Below are 22,597 nucleotides of genomic sequence, written 5' to 3' on the forward strand. Positions count from 1 at the left end.
ACATCTTGCAAATATTGGCTCTTTTTTCTCGCAGAACCGAATTTACCGCTCGACTGCTTCAGCGTCGCAGCTTTCCAGGAGAATGTCGAACAGCTTCCAACGCTTTCGCCCCTGGCTTGTATCGAAATATTACCCTTTTTTCCCTGTCTTTCCTTTCACCCCTAAATCCAGCGGCGTTGTTGCTTCGGAGGGGCCGTGAATGCCTGCAGTGGCACGCGCGGGTGGGCCTCATGAATAATGCGCGCTGCCTGCCCTCAGGGCTCCCTGCCGGATTGAGGACAATCGCGGGAGAAAAATTCTTCCCTGCGCCGCGCCGAGAACAGAGGCCGCACAAAGGCAACGGGCGAGGGTGCGGATGCTGGGAGAGCGGGAAGAAATAAATAGCGGCGCCAGCGCGAAGACGGTGGGGGAAGAGTGTGTCCGTTTGACCGGTGCTTAACTCCGCCCTCAAGCTTGGCAGAGTGCACTTCGCCGCATCATTGGCGGCATTCAATAAGGTGCGCCGGGGACGAGAGTAGGGAAGGAGGCCACATTCCCAGCGGTTACTGCTGCGTTTTATTCTCTTTGGGCAGTCGCACCTGAGTGAACACTCGTGTTCGCCGTAGTGCAGTTGCAGACAGTGGCGAGGGCGCCGGGCCTCGGCGTGTGGTGTTCTGCTGGAATGCGTGCCTCGGGAAGAAGGAACATGGTGAAGACCGTGTTGAGACCCCGAGAGCACGCCAAAAATATGTTGCGATATTAGTTTCTTCTGCTAGAATACTTTTTGTTTGAACGGTGATCTCTAAAAGGTACACTAATTAACTCCCTATCCTTACCTAAACTCAAACTCCAATAAATTCTACCGGCCAAACCTCAACCTCAACTTCATCACTGCTGTTGTCTAAGTCTTCTCTGCTAGACCCGTAACTGTGCTGTTAGCTGCGATTAAGTATGCACTGCCTGGTACACCTATAGGCCTTTCAAAATGGGAAAGCTATCTTTAGCCTGGTGTAAATCTCATAGGTATTCCCTCAACATGACCTCACACTAACCTCACCTACAGCCCGACCTTAGCTCGACCTCAAGCGCACAGATCACGTTTCCTAAATTAGAGATCACATAAACATTGCTTTGAAGATATCATAAACTTGCACACACTTTGAAAGAACATCACACCTTCTTGGCATAAGGTAACACTTACAGCGAACAACAAATAGCCGCTTGTTAAACGTACTACGAAAGGGAATATTTTTCGTTCTTCTTGCTCTGCTCTCGAGGCGTCCCTAGGCGGTCTACGCAAGTTTCGTATGTTTACGAGATAGTGCCAGCTTCGCAATTCGCAAAACAGCCGTGAATACATTTTGCTGTAATGTATTGTCTGTAATACAACCCGTGAGGCTCGTTTCCTAGAAAGCAAGGGACACTTTAATTCGCGTACTTCATCATCATCGTCATCACCAGCCTATCTACGCCCACTGCAGGGCAAAGGCCTCTCCCATTATTCTCCAATTAGCTCGGTCCTGTGCCAACTGTGACCAATTTATCCCCTCAAACTTCTTGATCTCATCTGCCCATCTAACTTTCTGCCGCCCCCTGCAACGCTTGCCTTCTCTAGGGATCCACTCTGTTACCCTTAATGACCAGCGGTTATCTTGCCTTCGCATTACATGCCCTGCCCACGTCCATTTCTTCTTCTTAATTTTTTTTAATATGTCTTTAACACCAGTTTGTTCTCTGACCCACTCCGCTCTCTTCTTGTCCCTTAATGTTACACCTATCATTTTCCGCTCCATTGGCCGCTGAGTCGTTCTCAATTTAAATTGAACCCTCTTAGTGAGCCTCCAAGTTTCTGCCCCGTAGGTGAGTACCGGTAAGATGCAGCTGTCATACACTTTCTTCTTCAAAGACAATGGTAGGCTGCTATTCATTATCTGAGAATGTCTGCCATATGCACTCCACCCCATTCTGATCCTTCTAATTATCTCTGCCTCATGGTTGGGATCTGGGGTCACAACTTGGCCTAAGTAGATATATTCGCTTACCACTTCCACTGCCTCGCCACCTATCTCAAACTGCTGTGCTGTGCCGAGGTTATTGACCCTTCCTATCTTGTCATTCCCATCTCCACCAGTGTTGACTCTTAGGAATATCGGCAAAACTGGGATTCCAAAAAGGAAAAGAATAAAGAGTGCGATACGCTCTCTGTGTGTCTCGTTCTTGCCTGGCTCCCTTGTTTGGTCTCTTTGTTACCATAACACGCTGGGCGTTGGCATATTAAGAACAGGAAGGCGCGAGGGGAAATCACTATCGAGAAAAGGGAAATGGTGCCTTTCCGTACGCGCGTTTGTGTGACATTCGGCTGGGTAATGTGCTGTGTCTTCTTTTGTGTGTGGAGTTGGGTGCTTTTAAATCTGCCGATACACGGTCGGTGATTTAATCTGGGTGAAGTGGATTGTATGGCAAGTTTTTTTTTTGACCGAGTAGCTCCTCTGCCCACTTCCTGTCATTTCACGGGAAGTTCCCTGATTGCGCGCCTAACGTTTTACAGAAAACAAGAGTTTGCACCCAGACCAATAAAAATTTTGACTTACCTGTGTTTGGAAATGCAATGCCTTCTGACATGTCTGTCCAGAAAGATTGCCCAGTATTTTTGATCTACTTCATATATATAACGCTCTTTTTTGGCCACTCTTTGGGTAAATATGGAGTGGTATAATAAGGCACGCGCCTTAGATGCGTCATCAAATGCGAAAAGTGACCATCATCATCGTCGACGTGAACAACAAAAACGCACCTCTGTGAAGATAAAATTTATAACTATAAAATGAAGTGCCCGATTTACTGACTGACTGACTGACTGACTGACTGACTGACTGACTGACTGACTGACTGGTTCATCGACGCCAAGCCGAAGCAGCTGGACCTTCCCCAAGTGGGATCTCCTCAATGCCTTAGCGTCTGGGAACCGATCGTCCGCACGAGGCTCCCAGAAGATTACCCACTCCACCTTGGCGCATTTCGGTGAGAGGGCGCTCAGCAGTTGCTCTCCATCTACATTTATTCCTGGAGCTCAGGGCACTTCGTAACCAGCTGGAAGATCGGGCTTGTGAGACCAGTTCTCAAACCGGGCAAGCCACCTGCGGACATGAACAATTTATGGAGAAGACAATTTTGAGGACAATTATGGAGAAGACATAACAATTTTGAGGTGCGTTGGCAAAGTTATGGAGAAGACAGTTTTGGAGCGCCTGGTCTGGGACCATGAAAAAAGGCCAGTGTATCCACCACAAATGCCGGGCTTCATGAGCAGAAAGAGTAGCATGGATAATGTCATCATATTATCACGGGACATAAAGCAGCAGGAGGTGTTAAAGAACACTGTCGTAGCTGTCTTTCTAGACATCAAACCGGCCTTTGACAGCGCCGCCCATGATGCTATTATCTGAGAAATGACGGCTATAGGTTTCAGAGAACAGATGTTTACGGGGCTTAGTAACTATCTTCGAGACAGGGCGGTATATGTGATCACTACTAGCGGTGTTATTACCCGTCATGTTATAAGACAAAGTGGTGCGCAAGGTGCTGTCCTTAGCCCCAGTCTATTTAGCATCTGCCTCGTTAGTCCCCCAATTTATTACCTCCTGGAGTGAACATATCATTGTATGCTGACAATATCTATGTCTGGTGCTCGGGAGAAACCGCCGAAGCATACTAGCAAAGCTACCACTGGATATCTGAAAATTGGTACGGTACATAAAACATTGTGGTCTGGTTCTTCCATCTGACGAATGCACTGCCATGAAATTGCGATGAAATGCGCTACGATGACGGAAAATGTCTCGTTATGTCCTTCCTATAACAGGCAGCACCATGCATTATGTGCGATGCCATCGATTCTTGGAAATTGTCTTTGACAAGTGAATGTCATGGACCCATTATATTCGGAGCCTCAAAGCAAACCACAGTCCTTTGTGCACATCCTATGCTTGCAGGCACTGCATGGAATTGCCCAGTTGCTTCGCTGCTGCGACTCTACAAGGTACTCTTTCTTGTTCTGCTTCGCTACAGCCTGCCTTCCCTCGGTGCACTGTCCAAAGGCAACGCAACGTCAAGCAATTAGAGGCACTACAGGCGCAAGCTCTGCGTAATTTCCTGGGAATCCCCAAGTGCAACGACTGCGATACTTTGTGAAGCAAGATGCCTCTCAGCCAGTGTACTATTAAGACAAGAAAACATCCGTGTCTGCCTCAACCATGTTAGCGGTTCGTTGGGCCATCCTTTGGCTTATAGCTCCACTTGTCATGTGCAGGAATTTCGGCCGCCATACTACCAACGTCCCACTAGACCGGAGTTACCACCTTGCAGTTTTCTGCGTGGTAAATAACAAAAATAGTCCCTGGAATTGGCAAAATGCCAGCGTTGCCTCCACCGGCCTTGACATACTACACACTTTAGCATATATCTTGCTGGTACAGCGAGTATAACCACGTATATTCTGATGGGTCAGTTACTTCCGAATATTCTAGAGTAGGTGTATGGGTACAATCTTCGGGGCCTCTGTGAGCCAGAAGCTCAGCCACAAGACATCTGCACCGAAAACAGAGCTGTCATCACTGAGCGCCGTGCTGCAGATCGTCGAGGACTGCCCTCCAAAACTCTGAGAAGTTTTCCTGGACTCAAGCTCGGCGCTACAAGCGCTTCGCAAGCGAAGTGCTTGTAGTCATCAAGGCCAGCCGATTTATGAAATTAACATCATACACACAAGGGCACTGCGCGTTGGACACACTATTGCGTTGCAGTGGTTGCCAGGACGCTGTTGTACCACGGGCAATATAATCGCTGATTACCTCGCTGGCCATTCCACGAGCTCAACAGCACAATTCCCTTTAGCAAAGGAGGACGTTAATGAAATATTTATAACTCACGGGTGGCGCATGCAAGTGCAGCACTGGCAAAACCCAGATTTGCAGTACACACCCCTATACGCTCTCGACCCACAGTGTACGTTTGGCATACCACACGGTTTATCCAGACCAACATTGTGTGTCATACATCACCTGCGCCTCACAGTAGCCTATACGAAGAGCCTTATTAACAAAATCGGTTTTTTGACATCACCTCTGTGTCCCCTTTGCGATTTACGAGAGGGCACTGAACACCTTTACTGTGTTTGTCCGCGTTTTTTCTGGGCGCGAAGGTGAGAACTCTCCGCATGAAGAGCTGTTTAGGTCCCCGGAAGAGCAAAGACAATGCGGTGCGTGATTTAAATGCTCTTGTGCGTTTTCTTGGAGACTACGGACTCGACTCCAGCTTGTGACTTCCTCTGTCGCTATATTTGTTTTTGTACGCGTGCGCGTGCGTCCGCCTGACCAATTTTCTTTGGTTTTTTTTTCTTTTCTTTATATCTATTATTCATTTTAGCATTTATTTCTCACTACATGTTCACCAATCATCTGAAGTAGCAAGCCCAGTATTATGCAGGCTGACCTCTTCGGTCCCATTTAAGAATTGTCCCTCTCCCTTTCTCTCTGGGCCTAGAGATTCGAAAGTTCCGGATTTTGTTTCTCTCGTACCGCAGGGGCTCACTAAGGCGGGACTTTCAGGAATTTTGCACCTAACCGTAGAAAAGGGGAAAATAGTGTTATTGCTAATGCACGAATACGTCGCTTACGCGTTCCGATGTCGAAGCGCTTTTTTGCTTTATATTTAGGCCGTAAAAATATGTAAGAAGCAGTTCTGGGGGTTTCGCCAATGAAGAAAAATTAGAGCGAATCTGCTTTTGAGAGGTAATCGAGTGTTTCAAAGCTAATTGATATTTTCTAAATGAGTCAATAGAGGTGGGCTAATTGAGAGTGGCTCCAAATAGGCTGTAAATACAATAGGGGTTGGCCAAAGACTCGGTGGAGGGATGAGCTGCGAAAAGGTGGTGTGAAACGGTGGACTCAGCTAGCATTCCATAGTCGTGGCTGGAGATCTTTCGGGGATGCCTTCGTCCTGTAGTGAACACCAACCGTGTGATGATGATAATAATGAAAGATTTTCTAATAAATTATTCACTGCTTGATACACTCAAATCTTCTTTACTGATAAACGTTACTGCTAGAAATTCACAAAACCAATTTTACGAATATTGCCCTGCGACTCCACTAAATTTGCGAAAAGGTTTTTTTTTTGTTTTGCAGTTATACCCCCTAACGCCCGAAATGCCTAATTGGGGATGTCAATGTCCAGCCAAACTACTGGTTGAAGGGTATATAATTTCAGACGTGCATTATAATGGCAATGCAGTGGCTCAATATGGATGATTTTTTTAAAATTACGCAGAGTGAGAAGTGCTAACACATGTTCTACATTTTTTTCTTTTGTGGCAGGTCTTTAGGGATATAGACTGAGCTTCTGTGGTATTCAGGGAACCCATACAAGTTTATAAACACCGTTTTGGAAGATTTCAATAGGACAATCAGGTGATAGGACGAATCAGGATGTTCGTAAAATAACGCCAGTTTACAGATTTATCCCAAGCTTTCCAGCCTGTTGAAAGACTCTATCTGTTTTTGCATACAAATGCTGCTCCTACAAGCCTCTAAAACTTATTTTACGATTTCGTCGTAAGAAGTATAAAAAAGGCGAGCAGGATTTTGGAAACTACACCTCTTAGGAAGTTGAGTTCAGTTGAATTTTCGGATGTTGGAATAGCACGCGCCATCTATGTGTACTTTCCGTAACCACATGCTTCCTGAAGGAGCCCATGTTATTTATCATAACTCTCTGAGTGATGTTTATTCATCCCAACCACTCAGATAACACTTCTTATGGATAGAAAGAGGGATAAACTGCCATTGACACAAACCATTAGATCACATAGGGGGCCGTCCCTAACGGGCGCGACGACTTCAGCCGCTCCAGTAACGAGCTCCTTCTGCAGCTACGACCCGAGCGACCAAACTCGTCCATTTACTCACTGGTAAGGGGAATTAATACGATGGATAGGGTCTTCTGCGCAAGCCCACCTTTCGTGTTGGACAGTAGACATTTCACCCCAGAGACATGCTAGGCAGTCGTTTGAGAACACAACTTTGTTTCAGAGCAGTGACAATAAAACACCAGTTCCAGTCATTTCATATAACCAAACGCCTTTGGTAGGAGCCCAAGTCTTGGCAGGCGGGGGTTCCGAGTTGTGTACAACTCCACGTGAACTAACTGTGACAAGTAAGAAATAACTGCACGCGTATACCTATTGTGTCATTGCTATAGTGGTCCACCCGAGCATCGCCCGGTACTGCCGCTAGTGATAAAAACGCATTTGAGCTCGTGTGCGATTTGAACCAGGGTCAACACAGAAAAGCCAGGTGAGTTATCACTGCGCTAACACGGCACCCTACCGGAGGGAGTGCGTGCGCGGGAAAGGGGACTGGGATGGCATGCGAGTAGAGATGAGAGAGAGAGGGAGCAAACTTTATTTGACAGCTCAAATCACAGCCGCATTGTTATCTGTCCTCGGTGGAAGGGGTTGTTCCACGGTCCTCCGACGGTGGCGGGCTTGGCGGAGGTGCACAAAAAGTTTCAATGTGGGCAGCCCGTAGGTTTTCGGGAGGAGCGGCGCAGCTAGACCACGAGTAGGGAATATCAGGGGGGAAGGGGTTGGTGGAAAGAAATGTGGAAGGCGAGGTCGCCCGTACACCGCGCCAACATGTGTGTTCATTGTCCAGATAGCCACCGCATACCTGACAGTGTGGACGGCCTGGTGACTTCTATATATAATGGGGAAAGAGATCACAGGGGAGGGACAATGTCTGCGCCTGTCTAATGTATGTAGCGGGTCTTCGTGGCATAAATTTAGATGGGGAGGCAAGTAGCATTCTTGCTGTCCGGAGGTTGCCGAGATGTTCGCGGCGCCTTTTGTGATGCATTGTTCTATCCTTTTCTGGATTGTATTCCTCAGTCCACGGCGGAGGACTGCTCGGGAAATGAGGGTCGCGGGCCAGAACGTGAGCGCGTTAATTACCTTCTATGCCTTGGTATGCAGGAATTCATTCGAGGAATACATGTGGTTGGTCCACACGGAGCAGAGCTTGCACTGTGGAGAAACACAATGGGAATTGCGCCAACCTGCCTGTCGGAGAAACTCGCGTCAAAGGCGAAGCAACGAAAGCGAAAAAGGAGACGCAAGCACGATGACCCCGTAAAGAAGCCTTTGATAATCGCTACGTTCCGCCTTCAGAGCGTGTATGCAGAATTAAGTTCCGAGAAATTTTTTCCGGTATGTGTTCGAACTGACTGCGTTCGAAGTTTGTGACGTGCGCTTTTAATTTTCTTCTGTTGATCCCTGCAATCTCCATTTAACGGAGATTGCAGTGGCCTGCAGTGATCTCTAACTGTATCAGCCCAAATTTTAGCCCCTTGAATAAAAGGCGTCTCCTGTATTCATATTGTAACCAAACAATTATGACACCGTATCAACATGCTATATAAGAGAGACAGTTCTTTCAAGATACTTTATTAGCTATGCGTGGATTTTTGAGCAAACGAAGGCGTATTTATTATTAAGAATAGGTGTATTGAGTGGAGATAAGAAAGAAAAGCTTAGGAAGAGGCCGGAAGGTCAACCAGACGTAGACCCCTTGGTGGTTTGTTACCTTGTAAAGTGGAAATGTATGGTCACAGTATTAAAGGTAGCGCCGGTGAAAAGGCGGACATAGGAGCAGCAACTTGCGCGTGCTTATAGTTTATTTGTGAGGATCTGTAGACGTTTGTGTAAACCACTATTCGTGTAAAGCTCTATCTCTAAACGGAGTAGAGCTTTGTTTGCTTCATGTGAGCGTGACGGTGGGTGAATAAATGACCCGAGATTGCCTGTATCGTGAATGGCTGATCGTCCAATGAGTTGAGCTTGGTAGTAAGCCTATTTTCTTTTGCAGGTATTGGGCAATGGAAAAGCACGAGCTCTATTCTCAATTAATCCCCACAGGCATTGCAGCAAGCACTGCTGGCCGTCTGGATGAGGGAAGAGCAGGATTTTGGGAAGAATAAGGTCCCTGAACAGCCACATTGATAAACAAGAGACATGCATAGAAGGAACTGCCAAGGTTTCCGCCACCCTGCCTCGAAAACCATATAAACGGGGGCTCCGAGTTCAATTTTCATAAGCCCACCTTGACCAAGAAATCAAACGTGGGTCCTTGTGCACAGTAACAAAACGCTTCAGAGGTGAACTCACCTGCTATGCTATCGGGTGTAACCGTAAACCGCCAAGGAAGGGACACTGCCGCCTGGCTTTTTTACTTGGTGTATTCAGTTCCACAGCTTTTATGCTTTGTGTAGCCCGCCCTTGGTGAGCACATAACGAACAGTTGCGCAACAATGAGGCGGTGCATGGTACAAACCGGACACATTTTATAGACTAGTTCTAAAAAAAACTTCTCGAATAAACTGCCCCTTCGGTTAGAAATTAAAGATTTTGAAAGACTATTTTTCGGGAAAAATAGGCACGTGCGCTAACAACAATTGTTTCATGTGTATCCTACAGTCAATTCCAGAATTTCGAAACACTGCAACAATTTCTAGGGTTTTCTCAAAGGACGTGAAGCATAGATTGTCTCAAACATGCAAGGAGCAGTCAGTGGGAGTTAGCGCCCTTTTACATAAAACTTTGTAAAATAATCGTCGATTATTTTCGTGGTAAGCGGTACGCGGTTGAATCTCCCCTGGTCAGTGTATTGGACTAAGTATGTTTTAATGGGATTAAATTGCAGCATTTATATTTTGTAGCCTGTTCACCTGGTCTCTATCCAAACGAGTGCGGCAAATTACACACGATTACCAGTATGTTGAACCGTTTGGCCACCGCCATTGGTCAGCTAGATTTTGCGTGTTGTACGCAATTGCGTAGTGGCAAGCTCCGCATTTAAAAAGAAAGAGCTTTTGCGGTGTAAATTGATTTAGTTTCGACAGCCAGCCTTCCCCGCATCCGCATTCTGTGGAAGCATATCCAGAAGGAAGCATCAGCACTTTTCTCAACGGCCAAACTCGATCTAACTCGCTTTGCGGAAAGTGCACGATAGAGAGTTAAACCCTTTTCCACTACGTGCACTTCACAATGGATCGGAATCGCGATTTCGAACGCTAGGCAGCGCTAATGAGACGTCGTTTTAAAACTGCAAGTGAAGGTATTCCTCACGTACCCAGCTCAATAAAAGCTGTAACAGCTATAATGTAGTATAAATCTACAAACGTTATGTCAAGTGTTCAAGAGTAAGTAAAATAAAGAGGAGGCAAGACGGCTTTTTGTTCCTGTGCAGCAATTATACTAATGAAAAAAAAAAGGAGACTATAACTTGATTTCAGAAGTGCACCTTAAGGCTTATATGTAGTTTCGTAATAAATACAGATTCTTTACGGTGGATGAATGCGTTTTAAAATATTAACCCAATTTGTAATAAGCGAAAGTTTAGCCTGTTTGAACATTATAAAGATTTTTTGTCAGCTTTAACCACTTTTCTCCATTTGACCGACTACCTAACATATCCCGTTTGATCCGGCTAACCTTCTCTGTTGATGCCTGCGAGGTAAATGAGAACTATTGTTCGTAGGTAAAGAATTCTCCTCGCTAGTAACAACAACCGGGAAAGAATTCTGTCTATACTGCTTGGAATCCAACCTACGGGAAAACTGTCACGGTAATTTAGATTTTAAAGGTGTTATTTAAAGACACTCGGCCCGTCATTATGTTATCAATACTTCAACAAGGTGGAAATTTGGGCTGGTTGGTACATTTTTTGATGAGCGAAAAAACAGCGCGAAGAACGGGACAAGGAAGGACAAACGGACGAAGCGCTGTTCACTCAGCGCTTCGTCCGTTTGTCCTTCCTTGTCCCGTTCTTCGCGCTGTTTTTTCGTTATCAATACCGCACGCATTTTAAAACCTTATTTGCCACATCGCCGCCCAACTATAGATACAGCTGTTTTCAGCGAGTTGAGGCCGCAGTGGCCGTTTTTCCGGTGCAGGCGAAAAGCGTAAACACCCGTGTGTCGAGATTTCGGCACACGTAAATGCCCCAAGGTGGTTGAAATTAATCCGGAGCACTCCACTACGACGCGCCTTATTGCCCAGGTGTAGCTTCAGCGCGTCAAATCCCGCACACTTCGATACTATTTTAAGTGCACAGCACTTTAGGGGCTCGCCTTGTCCTCGTAGATCGCTCTCTGGACCCAAGTAGATCCACATGGCGTTCCGTCGTAGCGACTGTCATTGCGGCGTAACCCGCAGGCTTCGAGAGCCGAGCGCTTTATATAGTCATAAGCGTTTGAAACTCGTGAACCTCTGGCGCTTGTCATATATCGCCCCGTTGTTTGACGCAAAGAAAACTGCAGGTACATTAGAGGCAAAATATACGGCAGGGCACCCGCGTTCATTTAGTTAGGAACGCTCGTTTGGTTGGTTTTTACGATAGTAAGCGAACGCATCTCCACGAAGTGAATCATGACGAGTGGGCGAAGTACTGCAGATCGTTCTTACCGTAAATCACCAGTGGCATTGCCCACTCGCGCATGTAAATGAGTGTCAACACGTGTGTACAGTAGTATATAAAATTCCAATCCACAATCCAATCCAATCCGATACAATTCAATCCAATCCAATCCAATCCAATCCAATCCAATCCAAATAGAATGCAATCCAATCGAATCCAATGCTACTCGCGCATGCGCAACACTGTGTACACGGACGTCAAGGGACAAGCCACGGACAAAGCTAGGTCCTAAGGTGCTTCGCCCCTAAAACAAGCACAAAAAGAACCGAACTCCAGCTGGCGCAGTTTCAGGCAATGTGGCGCGCAAGCACTGCGAAAGCGGGAAATTTGAAGCGCGTTGGACAAACCTCCGTTGAATTTATCAGGAGAGGAATGAGAAATGGCGGCGAAGAGCTTCATGGGTGGTAAGAATGAGTGGACAACGGTGCCGCAGAACATTACGGCGAATCACTGCTCTTCACTTCCGAAGGCTTTCACATTAAGTGGAACGGGTTTAACTTTTTGTTTTGTTTTTGTAAGCATATGCTGAATGCATTTAAACCGGTGAGCTATATTTAAGTTCAGAAAATCGATGCCACAAAAGCGTCTCCCGCCGCTTGCTATGGTCCGCCGAGGGAAGATTAGCATATAAAAATGATCATATTGCGCGCGTTAACACTGTGTAGGCACGTGCGTCGCCTAACGCGCCCGGCATGCGTATGCTACTCAACAGTTACCGCGAACAAACTGCGCAATCTCTGGATCAATGGTTGAACGAGCGTAAGCCCGGATTTCCTCGAAACCAGGCCGCCGGAACGAATCGCGCATAAGCTTTCCAATTCTCTCCGTTCTGCCTCGCAAATCATCCCAGACTTTTTTCCGCCACGCCACCGATAGGCAAGGCCGTACAGCTACGCCCTCCCTGTGTGTTTCTGGCTAAGTCGCTGACTAGTTAATAATTCGCTGAAGTTATAAGCTCCGAACTCAGTCGTCGTTTTGTCAATTGAATGCGCGAAGTTTATAGTCCAGATAACAACGGTCACTGCCCACTTTCCCGCTGGTTTCAAACTGCGATTTAAAATGGAATATTTTAGATCAGTCAACAGGGAATGGCTCAAACAACCTCACCGATAGTCTCGTAAGACCTTGAGTGCATTATTATCAGCTGTTGACCAACCCTTGTCGCACAAGTTTCTCATGAAATGCGTTCCCGTTTATTCTTCGTGCTTATTTAAAGGGACCCTGCAACGCTTCCCATAAGCGCTTTCACTCTTTCCTTCGCGTCTGGAACCACTGCGAAAGCTATAGTCATCGCCAGCACGGAGCGGCACTGCGTGATTTCTCGTCGCACCAGATCTGCTTTGTTTTTGTGGGTTTCTTTTAAGTTGCTATCGAAAAGCGTTCATTGCTGCAACTGAACGAAAACAGACCAACAGCCGCTATTCGGCCTTAGTGACGCAATTCTTTCAAGTCCGCGAAAGAGAGAAAAATCTTTTCAGCGAATTTACGAGTTATCTGATGGGCATAGGGCTGTAATTTTTGGCTGAGGTAGTTTGCGACCCCCTAATCTAAGTCCTGAGTGTGTTGGGTGACTACATTGTGCAAGAATTTAAGATATAAAAAAAATATGAAGAAAGCGTTGCAGGGCCCATTTAAATTCACTTCGAGGCCTCCTTTTCTGGGAGTCGTTGTTGAGTTGGCGCGAGAAGCTCGAGAGCGCGCACCAGGAGGGCGGCGACTCGTCGACGGCCAGAGTGAGCCCGCTGTAAATAAGCGGGCCGAATCCGTCGGCGAGCACAGAAGGCTGGCGGCGGCTGTGTAATAACGAAGCGGCGGTGAGCAGTGCGCGCGCGCGCGCGACGGTGGGTGGCCTACTGCGGACGTCGCGATCGATTTTTGGTGCCGCCGCCGCTTCCGCCTGCCGCGCTGAGAAGGTGCGCCGACAACGCGCGCACCACGCGCTCGCACGCCGGCCTGGCAGCTGGCGAAGCTGCTTGTCTCGCCATCCGACCAGGTGTGCGTGGCTTGTGAGATGCGTTGTTTTATGCCGAACGAGGAAGTGTCACCTGCTAGGCCACATGCTTGGTAGCTTAGACTCCGCGATGATAGCAGAGCTTTGGGAATGGGCTTTGCTGCGGGAGTTTGGAATCTACTGACCAGTTGAAAAAAAAAAAAAGCGACAAGAGTAAGACCTACGTCTGTGAGCTAAAAGAAAGCCAGACTCCTTCCACCATGTGAAGATATAAGTGCAGCGAAGCTGGCGCTCTGGAGACATTTGCTTCATTTAGGTTTTGCTATATTGGGGATTTGCTATGTTGTAGTGCAAAGGAAGTGGCACAATCCCTACGCCATTGACAAATGATGCACTTAATTGCTGGGTAGAGACAAGGTTGTCTCAAGTGCGCCGCCCAGGTAACCGCAGAAGACCGCGTGGCATTGCGTAATGTCAGGGGGAGGAAGACGCAGCACGTGCAAAGGAGTATACACGACTCTGGAAAGTGGCGGCGGTGTTGGACATGAGCGTAAATATGAGCTGTAATCATTCTTCTTCCGTACATAGCGATTCTTCACCGCGCAACGACCGATGTGAGAAGGCCAGCTTATCAAGACCAAGCTTAAAACCGATCACCCAGAGCCGGCTTCACCTATAAGGACCAGTGCATTACTAGAAAGTCATTTTAAGCTCAATACAGGCCGTTTTATGTCAAGCGATGGAGTCCCTAGGACCTTTGTTTGTTGTACATTTTTTCCGTGCACTGAAAATTGAGTGATTGATTGATTGTAGGGTTTAACGCGCCGACGCAATGCAGGCGATGAGGCGCGCCGTAGTGGAGGCCTCCGGATTAATTTTGACCACCTGGGGATCTTTATCGTGCGCCGAAATCTCGTACACACGGGCGTTTTTGCTTTTCACCTCCATCAGAAAAGCGGCCGCCGCGGCCGGGAATCGAACCCGCGACCTCGTGCTCAGCAGCGCAACGCCTTAGCCACTGAGCCACCGCGGCGGGTCACTGAAAATTGGTCTACTCTCGGTCTCTCCCCGGAAATGATCCTCTGGATCCTAGCTATAGACAGCTTTACTGTGAAATCAGCATTTCTATAAAAATTGTCAAAACCACTGCTACTTAATGCTGTGGGATGCGCGAAACGTAAAAACCACGGACAAATTACAATGAAAGACGCGACCTAAAACGCTTGGAAATTTCCGGCTTCTCTTTAACGCCACCTTCCACCTGCTACTTCAGTTCACTTTAGTTATGCCCCAAAAAATGCCTCGGGGAACGTAAGTCTGCATGCTTACTTTGAAGGCTAAATATTCTGGGCTACTCGTGAGTATAGTTATCAAAGGTGCTGTTACTACTATATAATATTTGCGTCGCTTTCTTCGTTTTAATTCCTTCGTCTTGGGCCGAGAATCAATTGAACAGGCAGACTAGCAACGCTTCACACCACAGCTAACCCAGAAGCAGAGTTCTCCGTGGCAGGGGTGCACCCGTTCTACTCACGTGCCATCACGTTCACCTGTAATGTGGTATGACGACAGCGCTACGCACTCTAGGCTGTCTTTCTCCCCCGCTGGAGACGTGCTGATGTAGCGCGGCGGCTATGCGCTCCCGCGTTCCATTCCCAGTTTAACAACTATGTACGATATTTTTCCCATAGTAATTTATTTACTTTACCGGAAATAACCCACGTACGCTATTTGGCACAAGTTCAAACATTTTGTATGTATTTTTAATCGTGCCATATTATGTACCGGACAACAACAACGCCATTTTTTATGAACTAGTGATTTGTAGTGTTTGTAATCATTTTTCTCAGGGTGGTTCACGGTAATGGTTGGTTTTTTCTGGGTTTTTCATTAAGAAGCGCCAGCAGCAGGATAGTCGGTCGTTCGTTCTAATCAGATTTTCGATATTCCCGGAGCGGGCGTTGAAACACAAATTTCCTGCAGATTTCTCTCATTCGCTCTCTGAGCTTTTTAATGGCGTCTTAAGCTTGCTTGATACATGATAGTAAGGGGCGGCCGCCAAACGCCATCGCCATTAAGAAAGATTGCTTTACAATAATTTAACAATGCAGCCCATTTGAATTTCTTTTTCCACATCCAGCGTAATAAATAAGGGCTCCTTGCGGTGTCTGAACTGGCTGTGACAATCACCACATCGTTACAGGTTGCAATTGTCACAGCGATTGAAAGCATGAAAGGTCGCGGTACTCTTTGATCAGGCATAGCTGTAGTGTCCTTACACAAAGTAATGCGAGTTTCCTCGCAAATTACTGCAAACGGAAATAAAGAGGTGTATTTTTGGGTGACACGTCTCAGTCTTTTTCGCACCGGTCTTGCTGTCGCGGTTCATTATTACATGGCGCAAAACCATGCGGAAAAAATGAAGGAAGCTGGGGCTAACGCGTAAGACCGGAAGGTAGCGAACCTGTACGCAGCCTTCACGGTCATCACGATGCTTTATGATTGCCGCCGATATGTCTTTTTCTTCGCTGTCGCAATAACCTTTACTCCATCTTTGCTGCTAGAACGGCGAAGAAGCAAATCGAAGAAGCAGAACGAGCGAACGGAACGTGCACACTTAAACTAGGCGCCCACCTGCTCGACACGTGTTCTGTGCCGAGCAGGTGGCGTGATTCCTCTCCCCACAGCTACAGCTGAGTGAGTAAGCCGCTGCACTCTCGTGTACCAATCCACGGTCGTAGCCGAGACTTTTGTGCACACTATTTTCCATGGAATACGTGTGCAATGTTCCGAAGAAAAAGTTGTATGGAGATTTGTTTGATGTTTGTTTGCCAGTTCCACTGTATAGAACGTTGTACCGTGCAGGAACGGGGCAAGATGTACTTAAACGGGTCCAAGAAATGGCGGTTCCACCTGGTGTCAAATCCTTTTTGTTTAAATTGCCCGTCGGTGTTCTGCCTGTGTAAACGTGGATGCAGGAGAAGGGCATCTGTATTCTGTGGTATGTGGACTGTACTCCGTGTAAGAAGGCCGAAACAATCAAGCATGTGTTCCTAGATTGCTGAGGCGCGGTCTTTCTGTGGGATGTGCTCCAGCGTACGCTGAAAAAGGATTGCGCTCTCGATTGCCACGGTATTCGATTCCTGTGTGTAGAAGAACATAAGGCTGTACCTTATGATTTGTTAATGCTTTTGGTCTTGCACGGGATATGGAGGTCTCGCATGGCTTTCCGCAACAGTGATATAGATGTCCGGCCGGCGAAGCAGTACTTCTGCGAGAACATGAGAAGAACCGTAGAAGTGTGGAAGGCCCAGCCATGTCTACCGGATTGGCTTCTGGAGGTGGAAAAAGTATTGAACATGCCACATTTTTAATTATGCCAGGCTAGCAACCGAAGCGCTAGATGTTTTACCCATGTTGTTGGTGCCTTTTTCTTGATGTTCACATCCGGGAATAGAGACAAAAAAATCGTAGCCGAGTGAATAAAACGACTGACTTTAACTCCAATGATCTGCCGGACCCAAGTTCGAATCCTGCCTGTACCACTTATTTCTTTTCTTAGTACTTTTGTGAAACGCCGGAATCAAGGAATTGCTAAATAACTTCGCTGTGAAAATAGGGTCTACACTAACGTGGCTTGTCTCTGCTGCATATTGGACATATTTAGCAAGGTGCTCTCGATTACGAAAGCATCATGAAGCAAACGAAGTACTTGGAGCAAGTGGTTGACGAGGTTGTAAAGCCTCGCGTGAGTAAAGCCCCAGTAACAAACACTTAAATAGGAGGCCCACGGTCGTAGCCGAATGGGTAAAACGACTGAACTTAACTCCGTTTATCTACCAGACACCGGTTCGAATCCTGTCGGAGCGCGGTATTTCTCAGTGTACTGTTATGCTGAGTTTTGTGAAACGCTAGAATTAACAAATTGCCTAACATCTGGAAAACTGCAGCAAATGCCCTCCTCTGCATTCGTTTTGTGTGGACCTTTTTTATGTTTTCTTTTAAACTAGGGATAACTGTTCTTCCCATGGGTGCATGGTGTGCTTGGACGTTGGCAGGCGCTTTGGCAGATGGGTGCATCGACCATTAAATAGCGATGGCCACCCACATGAAACTGTTCAACTTCAAAACGTCCCCGCAGTATCAGAACCTAACTAAAGAGCTTGATGCTGCAACCGTAGGTGACTAAACGTAGACAGTACAAATTGAAAAAAGGAAACACAAGCTTACGCGGGAGCGCGTGAGCTTGTCTTTAGTGCTCTTGTCCAACACGGCCTTATTTTGCTAGCTTCATCCATATGAAATACTTGACCCGGCAAGAGCGTTGGCTGACTTGTTTTCAGCTTTACTAAAAAAAAAACACATGCTGTTTTTCAGATTGTCCCCAGTATTGTTTCTTTGTGTTATGTGCATGTTTCAACCGAAGGGTACAAAAACCCGAAGGTTTAGTAATAAAGCAACCGCTGTAAGTCCTGCCCTTTGCTCCCCCTAGTTGTTTTCTTCGCACAGCATTGGTCGTGGTGTCCTCCCTCGAAATTGGCGCCCGCATCACTGTCGGCAGCTTTCAGTTGTCGTCGATGGCTTTTCTCTGCACGATCAATCACTTGAAGGGAGACTGCGCGTGACATCAGGACAGTCGATAGTTTCGGCACCTAGAGTGCAAAACAAGTCAGTACAATGCGTTCAACAAGCAGTTTCCGGGCACAAAGCTGCACCACTAGATTTCTTCAGTTCCCACAGTTGCCTATTTATTTATTTATTTATTTATTTATTTATTTATTTATTTATTTATTTATTTATTTATTTATTTATTTATTTATTTATTTATTTATTTATTTATTTATTTATTTATTTATTTATTTATTTATTTATTTATTTATTTATTTATTTATTTATTTATTTATTTATTTATTTATTTATTTATTTATTTATTTATTTATTTATTTATTTATTTATTTTGTAAGGATGCCCGTCGCCAGCGCAATTCACGAAGGAGCAGCCCGAGTATAGGAAGCACTGTCCACTCGCCATGAGAGTGTACGTGCCGAAACGGTAGAGCATCATCATCGCAGTCAAGTGACAATAGACGGCAGCTGCATCGCGAACGCTTGGAAGGAAGAAGAAGCTGCCTCTCGATTTTGCTCTCGGCCAACACTACAGAGCGGACTTCGTGCTCCTGACTCTGGAGCTGACTTTGAGCTGACCAGTCCTTCGGCCTTGGAATAAATCCTCCTTATAATTTATTTATTTATTTATTTATTTATTTATTTATTTATTTATTTATTTATTTATTTATTTATTTATTTATTTATTTATTTATTTATTTATTTATTTATTTATTTATTTATTTCTACTGCAATCCCTGTTTGGGATTTTCACCGAGTGGGTTTTGGCACAGGGCGGCTATTGTGAGGTCATACCTTTGTCGAGTACCATACCCGGACAAACATTCAAGCAGTTTTGTAAGGTGTGTCATGTACTGGCCCTTTGTTGAGTGATATAAAAATTGTAGTGTGTTTGAACGGTTCCCTTCTGTTAATGTTGTCAGATTTGTTCGAGCAATGAGTTCTGTAATTGATCTGCGTGCAAAGCTGTTGTAAATAAAACCGAAGGCCATTGTTTGCGCTCTTTCTAGATTATTGATATTAGATTTAGTGAACGGGTCCCAGATAATACAGGCCTATTCCAAGGTAATTATAATAACAGAGTTATTGCGATAAGACGTACTGAGGGGGTTCCTGAGTGACACCTTTTGAACTTAGAACTTGGCCAATGCCTTAGTGGATTCGACGCCCGCGACTCCTGTTGTCGTACACTGTGTATGACGACAGCACTGCGGAGATGCACTAAAACGACCACGTCGATCCATCCCGCAGAGTTGCTGAAATAAGCATTGCTTCTTGCCAAGCAGCTCCTCAAAACGAAGGCAGTTGTCTGTTGGCAACTAATATTCGGATTATAGCCATTCTAAAGCAACGCACGAGGTTAATTTTGTACTTGAACCAGCGAGAATGGCGTTACAAGTTCTGGTATTGTTACACAAGCTCTGTAACCTTCGGAATTCCCTTAATTTTCATGCTGGTTGAAATAACCAAGTGCCTACTTGTTTTTTGTGTTGGTGGAAACCATTCTCCGGAACTCACGCAGGAAGCAGTATCCACAACTAGGATATGAAAATATTTCGTGCCTGGTGCCTGCAGCCTTCCTGTGTTAGGAATTTAGCATAAATGTAGGTGCGAGCAGGCTTTGGCCGGTTCTGGAGGAACACATTTTAGGGATTGCTTAATTTTTACGAATAGAACAAGAAGCTGGAAGAAAGGAAAACAAAGAACGTAAACAACAATTTCGTGTAGCATTATCTATGAATTAATACACACACTCCCCAACTATATATATATATATACCAAATCAATGTAGCGAAAGGCCTCCTTTTCGCGTACTCCAAAACTGAAGTCGAGACGAGCGAAATTCCATCCGGTCATTAGTTCCGAGATACACCGGCACTGGTGCTTCGTCGGCCACCTCCTCGTGGTCACTGGCAAGGAACAGGTTCTACGCTTCTGACATCAGCAATGATGTCATCTGTCATCACGCCCTACACCCTTTACTCGTGTCCACAACAACGTAGTCCGCAAAGAAACTTCTTCCAAACTTCCGCCATGGGGGTTTTAGATTGCTTTTGCCCAATTTAATTTTTTCTCTCTATTTTTCTCTTCTTTCCAAAGGCGACGCAACCTCGTGTGTAGATAGCGTGCCACTTTTTCGGCCGTTTGCCAAGCCTAAAGCTTCCGGCGTGGTGGCGCGTAGTTCGAATTATCCGTGGCGGAAGCCCCTCACGTTCAAATTGATTCATTCATTCATTGTAGTGTTTAACGCACTGACTCTGAACAGGCCACTAGGCGCGACGTAGTAGAGGGCTCCGGATCAATTTTGACCACGTGGGGATCTGAACGTGCGCCGAAATCTTGAACACACGGACTCGCTTACGAATGAACGGGCTTTTCAATACATAGGCACGGCCGCTCGATGGAAAGAACCTCTATTTCATCGAGGGGCCGTGACATAGGCTGATATGGAGACTTGGCGGGACCAAGCCGTGCTGTCGGAATTATCCATAAAATAGTATTTATTGAAGCTGGAATTAACGAGCTTTCACGGTGGATATGTATGAGGCGTTTTTCTTCCAAATTGGGATAAATCCACGCACCAAAACTAAGTCAGATAAAACTTCTGTGACGAGAGAATCCTGTCAGCTTTCCCCTAAAAAAGAGGTGGCAAGAACATGGGTGAGATGGGGCCTTGCAAACGTGTATACATGTCGTAGTTCGTATGAAAAATGAGCCAGAGCCTGTGGTGGCACGGATCAAAATGAGCGAAATCTTTCTGCCAAATAGGTGTTTGCTTTTGGCTTGACTGCTTGGACTATTTCGTTGGTGTTTTCAAAAGATTCTTTTTTTTTTAGTTTGGGAGCTGGTTTTTCATGAATTCAGACGGCAATTAGGAGATCTTCGAAGGACCTGTCCCAGACGTCAACGCCAAAGTGAAGGAAAGAATAAGTGAACGAAATGAAACTGATTGATGGAAAACAATTATTTCATTTCTTTGGAATACCAACCAGGCTAGTGAGTTACGTTACTAAATCACATTTCATCTCGTCTCTACCACCCCTAGCGCGTAAATCTGTTTATTTTATTTTGTGACTCCTATATTTTCCATTTTGGAACTTAACTAAATACTCGCCGCATACAAGCCCGGCCAAATCTCTCTCCCTCTCCTCTCCGCCCCCCCCCCCCCCCCCCCCCGTGGCTACAAGCGACTTCATTAAGAAGAAGGAGATATAATCACCCTAGCGAGGGCCTCTGTTCTGGCAGTCTTGGTGCCATAGGGAGCTTAAGAGGGTTGAACGCTGGTCGACAAGTCTCGACATGTCATTGACACTCGAGTCATGGCCCGGGGGTTAAAAAGAAGGTCCCCTTCACTCCTATTAGTCCGGGTGGCGCTGGCTACTACCCACAAGCGCAGGAAACGAAAATATGATAGCATAAATACCCCAAAAGTGGTGGGGAAACTAGCCCCGCCACTAGATAAAATAGATAAATAAATGTGCTTATATATATATATATATATATATATATATATATATATATATATATATATATATATAGATATATATATATAGCGATGAATAAGTTCCGGGATTCGGTTTCAAAAATACACGAGAGGGTAGACACACGTATGAAAACGATGATCGAACTAACGTTTCGACCGGGGTCCGGTCGAAACGTTAGTTCGATCATCGTTTTCATACGTGTGTCTACCCTCTCGTGTATATATATATATATATATATATATATATATATATATATATATATATATATATATATATATATATATATATATATATATATATATATATATATATATATATATATATATATATATATATATATATATATATATATTATATTTATATATATATATATATATATATATATATATATATATATATATATATATATATATATATATATATATATATATATAAGTACGCACAGGGTGTCCCAGCTATCATGCCGCCCCAAGGTTTTAAAAAAGAGCAATGGCGTCACTCGAAGGAACCGTGGGCCATAATGCTTCCCGTATGGTTGAGTAGCGGCCAGGTATTGTTTGATTCACTAGATGTAATGACTTATATATAAGTGGTTGTAAACGATGATAATTTGTAATAACTATTTTTAATTAAATATTTAACTCGATAAGTGCTGTTCTAATCCATAAAGTGTTAACGAGGTACTTGTAGACAGCGGCGAGAGGCATCTAACTGCGGTATTTTCAGCTACGAACTATTTGCGTACTCATTTTTCTGACTGGTAAAGAAACCCCACGAAATATGAAAATTACCCCGTAAATTATCCCGCCCACATCATCAAGCAACACCGTGAACTAAGCTGATTGAAAGATCTCTTTGCCTGTCACACATCCGAATAGACAACGCATCACCTTTATAATGGCATAGAAGGAAAAGCAACAGCCAGTTTCATCGGTTGCGTGTGGCACATAAAGCACAAGTTTGGTCGCTATTGCCTATTTCTTTCTTTTTTTATTTCATTCTGGCTAACTCAGCGGCAGCCTGTTCGAG

General features: G+C 45.4%; 1 protein-coding gene across 1 annotated transcript in view; it reads left to right on the plus strand.

Moving 5' to 3' along the window:
* Positions 1-22,597, plus strand: part of LOC144174435 (cytochrome P450 3A17-like) — a 282,872-nt gene that overhangs the window by 172,670 nt on the left and 87,605 nt on the right. The gene's annotated exons all lie outside the window — the stretch shown is intronic.

This window comes from Haemaphysalis longicornis, unplaced genomic scaffold (genome assembly GCF_048455015.1).
Source record: "Haemaphysalis longicornis isolate Haplotype H1 unplaced genomic scaffold, Haemaphysalis longicornis Haplotype H1 scaffold_3, whole genome shotgun sequence".
Lineage (NCBI taxonomy): Eukaryota > Metazoa > Arthropoda > Arachnida > Ixodida > Ixodidae > Haemaphysalis > Haemaphysalis longicornis.